General features: G+C 34.0%; 1 pseudogene across 1 annotated transcript; it reads left to right on the forward strand.

Annotated features, from left to right (window-relative positions):
- Window positions 1–3954: 3954 nt before the first annotated feature.
- Window positions 3955–4926, forward strand: LOC149533628 (calmodulin-like protein 3 pseudogene; annotated as a pseudogene). The gene has a single exon (XR_016357884.1). The product of XR_016357884.1 is annotated as a calmodulin-like protein 3 pseudogene (transcript).
- The last annotated feature ends 710 nt before the right edge of the window (window positions 4927–5636 follow it).

Here is a 5636-nt window from a genome sequence, read left to right on the forward strand (position 1 = left end):
CTTGGGATACAAATGTCAGAGGAAGATCTGAGATTTGTACTCATTAGAGACACAGGTGAAGAGATTTCTAGCGAAATCCTCCAATTCAAAGAGTTCATTGATTTATATCAATTCATCTTCAACTGCGATAAAATTCATGCTTAGCCTTGAGTTTCATTTTAGTAAACACATTTTAATATGAGTACAAACATATAAATACTATAATTTATAACATACAAAATTATAGCTCAAAAAAAAACCATCCACTTAAAATTTATATCAAAAATAAATTTTAAAAAAATGATTAACATAATCAAGCACAATAGATAAATAATATGGATGGTTTAAACACCACACACTGTGGCTTGATTCCTAGGCTAAAAGTGTTAAATAGTCAAAGTTGACTTACTTTTTCGAAACTTAATTTTTCCCTTAGTGTGATGTTTAAGGGTGGCCAAAATAATAGTACATAATTGAGTCATTCATTAGAGAAGTTTGGTCACAAAGTCTATGTTTTTTCATCTCCTATGTTGTTAATTTGGTGTTTTTCTATTTTTTGCAACGTGTTTGTAGTAGTTACAAAGAAAAAGTAGTTGATTTTGTTTCAATTTTTTCAAAGCCAAAGTTGAAGCAATGAATTTATTTTCTGAATAAACAAATAGTAATATTTGATGAATTAAAATTATTTTTTATTAAAAAAAAACTATAATATTGTCATTCTATTATATATTAAGATGGTAAGGAACGAGGAGTACATCATCTCTCATGAGAGTCCAACCTACAAAACACAATATTCATCTCTAATGACTCTAGCAAGATATATTAAGTGACTAGATCAACTATAAAGCTATATTGCTTACATTATATAAATCAAAATATAAGTTCATTGGGGATATTAACAATAAGTTTCAAAACTAGCCAAAAAATGAAACAACTAAAAAGGAAAATATGTTAAGTCCCAAGCACTAATAATGTTGATGTCATAGTCAACATTACTAGAATCATAAGCCCTAAGAGGGGGATCCATAACTAAAGAAGTGTATGGAGTGATCTCCCAGCTTGGACCGGCAAAATCCCACTTTTCTTTGATGACCTCATTCTCTTTCTTTATGTCAATAACTTTTTGCATAGTAAACTAGTTCAATGCCTCCACTTCTTTCCAATTGAACATGTCCTTATAAGTTTAAAAAAAAAGTGTAGATTGTATATCCTCTAATGCTCATTGCACCTTCTCTAACCAAGATGATGAAGGGTTTTCCCCTTAATACCACAACACACAAAAGACACAGAGGAACAACCACAATTTGAGAGAACAAATTATGGGATTAGATTATTATCTCCACAAGTGTGGGATTACAAAATTCAAAATTACAATATGGAAACCCACATGGGTACCTTCCTTACAACAGTTTGCTAGACATAGTTGCAACTATCACCTAGAACTGCCCTAGAAAACCTGTAGGCCTTCCTTATATAGGCATTTTTCACCACCCAATAAGGTTTTAGACACTAAGGCCTAACCCTAGACACCAACCAACCTCATATTATATTATTTTATTACAAGTTATTTCATAGGAACAACTCAAGACAATTTACAAATTACATTTTTGGATGACCCACTTCTAGAGGCCATGACTAATAAATCATTCACCCCATGGACTACTATAACCCCATTCTAGAATCCTTTCCTAAAGTTCTACAATCGCTAATTGCACAAGCATCCATCAGTCGAGGTTTGACCTTGTTTCAAAGTCATTTATGCCTTCATCGCAAAGCCTGAAGTTTGGATAGACAAAATTCAAATAAAAAATCTATAATAACTATACTAATACATATGATCTGTGGTAATGAAACTCATTTGGCAGGCTGATATGTCTAATACGAACCTTCATATATGAGATTAGAAAAATCTAAGCACATAAGACTAACTTACTAAAATTAGCAAGCCTCTACAAATAACAACTCTACATAGGAATAGTCCTTATTGAAAACATAAAACTAGAAATAGAAATATTTTTGGGTGATGCAAGATTGCCCTTACACCTAGGATGCTCTACATCACAAAATCACGAACCTAGCCCTTAGGATCTCAAGAACAATAAAACCATATGACATTGTCAAAAAACATGAGTTTAAAGTAAAAAAATGAGTTATAAAGTTAAACTCAATAAGACCCCCCCTCTTGTTTTGAAAAACCTTTACATTCCTCTTTTTCCAAAGATACCAAGGTACTCCAATAGAAAAGGAAAATCATAACTTGTTTAATTTAAGATTAATTGCATCAACATAACCAACCTAGACCTCATGCTATGATAGACGAACATGACCATCCTAGAAAATTGGTCTCCCAAAAAATAATGACCAGATTTCAATAACAAATTTGCGCTCAAGAACAAGATGCTCAAAAGTTTTAGGCCAATTATAAAGAGAGCACATCAAGGGTTCAATACCAATAGGGGATAAAACAGAACAACTAACTTTTTGAGAATAATAAACCATCTAAAACAAGTCTTCTTAGGCTTCATAGGAGAATGCCAAAAAAGATCAAAAATATAATGCCAAAAGAGATAGACTAGTCAAGGCCCCAACTTTGGTTAATGTTGCTAATAAAAACTAAATCATCCTTCATCATATTATAAAGTCATTTAGTGGATATATTAAAAAACATAGTACTATTATCTCATTGTAATTGAGTAACAATACTATCATTGTCATATAGTTTACCTAGAAATAAATTGTCCATTGTTTGAGTGATCAAAATATATGTTTTCTTCAGCGAGGAAGGATGGCCAAATTTCTCACTAATTTCCTCCCAAGAATCTAACCAATTGTCAACCAAAATATTCTTAACCAATGAAGTCCATTTGGCATTCCACTCTTTAACAAAACAACATTGGGTAAGGGTAAGAAGTTTAAGATTCAGGGACCCACGATAAAGATCTATCAAGGACAACATATGCATGAGATTTATTAATGGCTACTCTACAATATAGAAGATTCCTTACTTGACATCATGCCTTCTATAAGGAATGAAAGATGGAGGAACCAAATGTTTTCATCTCAAAATCCCCAAAAACAATAGCACATATAGGGACATTTTTCCATTGTTTACCTTTTTTTATTCCAAACCAAAAAATATATGTTTTCTTAGAACAAAAAATTTCCATGGTTCATTTCCAAGCAAGGCCTTGAGAATCCACTTGGTAGCAAGAGAAACACCATGTATTTAAGATCCTTTAAGCCCAACCCACCAAGTACTTTAGGTTTGCAAGGATAATACCAACAAGCACAATGCCTAATTTCTTATCCAAATCGTCAGACCACAAAAAGTCTCTTAAATGATTTTCTAGCACATTGAACTAATAATTGGCAAACATCCAAGTAGAGAAGTAATATATTGTGTGAGATGCCAAAACTTTTTACACAATCTGGACCCTTCCAACAAGATATAACTGTTGGATTTTCCATTTTTTATGCTTGTTTTCAATCTTAGAAAAGATTGACAACCACATATCCTTAATAGAAGGTTGGACTAAGAAAGGAATGCCCAAATATCTAACGATGTGAAGTTGCAAGAAAATGTGAATTTAAGAACAAACTATGTACGTGGTCCAAGCTTTTATTATTTAAATATTTTTATTTTGTGCTCCTCTTTTACATTTACTTTCACATCATATTCAATGCTTAACAAGAAAATATGTGGAAAACCATCTTATAGAGACATACACTTTTTTCAACTATTAGATACCTTTGTATCTCCTTTGAGTGCAAGTGCTAGTAATATATAATTTAAGCCATGTGATAGAGCTTTCACCGTCTTTAGCCACCACATACATGGTGTATTCCAAAACACCGCACAAATTCCACGCGTAGTCCACAGTTAGAAAAGGAAAGGGAAGGTACACTCTACCCTTCCTCCGCCTTCTCCTTCAACCAATTTATTCGGTATTGTCGGGGCAACTTCTACACTACATCCTTCCTTTTTCCTTGCAATGCCCTCGATTCTTCTCTTTCCCCGCTTATAAATCTGAGTGGCGCAATTCTTTCAGTCACACCTTCACTTTTCTTATAATAACTCCCTTTGGTCGCCAATTATATTGTTTTCTTAGGTTTGCTCAGAGATTTCCTTCTTATAATGGCGGATCTGAGAGAAGTTCGAAGAGTATATGAAATGGTGGACGAAAATGCAGATGGAGTCGTCTCTGTGAATGAAATCTGTGGATTTATAAAGAAGTTCGGGATACAAATGTCAGAGGAAGATCTGAGATCTGTACTCATGAGAGACAGAGGCGAAGAGATTTGTAGCGAAATCCTCCAATTCGAAGAGTTCGTTGATTTATATCAATTCATCTTCAACCGTGAGCAAGATAAAGAAGGGAATGAATCGGAGGATTTGATGGAGGCTTTTAATGTTTTTGATGATAACAAAGATGGATACATCTCTTGTGAAGAATTGCAGAGAGTGTTGTTAATGTTAGGGTTAATTCCGCAGGCGCAACCTCCACAATACTGCAAACAAATGATATGCAGATTTGACTCGGACTGCGATGGACTGCTGGATTTCTCCGAATTCAAAAATATGATGTCTTCTGCAATCTCGTCATGAATTGTCATGCCTTGTTACATCACGAAATTATATTTGTTTAGGGTTTCACTGTCCTTGGCCAGTCCCTAGACAAACCGTTACAATTGTTATCCGCCAAGATTTAAACGGCTATTCTAATCCCACTCACCCAACATTAACGAGGGGCTCCTCGGATTATTTTTTTTAGGCGAAAGCTAATCTGATGCTAAAAAAGACAGGATTATATGCATGTCATGACTACCATACACAGACATAAAGACAGAGTTTGACGGATGGAGATGTAACGGAAGTTTGTTTCCTTTTCATAAAATTTTTAATCCCGATGAAAATTGAAATCAAAATTCTTATCCCGTTCAATTTAATTTGGAATTTTTATTTTGCCCAATTTAATTTAGAATTCTTATCCCGCCCAATTTAATTTGGAATTGTCATTGTATGTTGTTTTCTGATTTTGACATAAAAGCGAGCAGAAAATGGTAGACGCATTTGTATTTGTGGAAACAACGTTGATACGCTATGGCGTTAAATTTATTCAGAGGCTCATTTAGATCGCTGAAATTCACAACAAACGACTATCGCTGAAATCAAAGTAAAGAATTACCAAGTTACAATTTCTTTCCTTACTAGAAGATTTGAATAAATATTTGATACAATAGAGGAATAACAAATGCAGAATATGGACTTGGTACGGCAGAGATTGTGAAAGCCAGTAATTTATTTGTTGCACAAACTCCAAATGAACACAACAATATAATGGGTTGCTTGTTGCTTGAAATCTCTGAAATCTCTAAGGAAGGGCGTAGAAATTGTATGAGCATAGCGTAGGTAATTATTGATGGATTTCTATCTCATTTGGAGGCAATGTCTATACAGCCACGAAAATGCACTTCCATACGAAGGAAAGGACTTAGTTGATTTTTTTAAAAGTTAGAAAAAGCAATGTAAAGAAAGTGTATTTTCGTGGCTGTTTAGCCACGGGCTCATTTGGAGGGGCGTACTATTGGCACGGGCTGCTCTTTTCATTATGCAACATGCCCTTTTGTTTTGACCCCAAGGTTGGAAATTTGTAACC

Source organism: Cupressus sempervirens, chromosome 10 (genome assembly GCF_028749045.1).
Source record: "Cupressus sempervirens isolate cs-2001-9-10 chromosome 10, ASM2874904v1, whole genome shotgun sequence".
NCBI classification, from domain to species: Eukaryota; Viridiplantae; Streptophyta; class Pinopsida; order Cupressales; family Cupressaceae; genus Cupressus; species Cupressus sempervirens.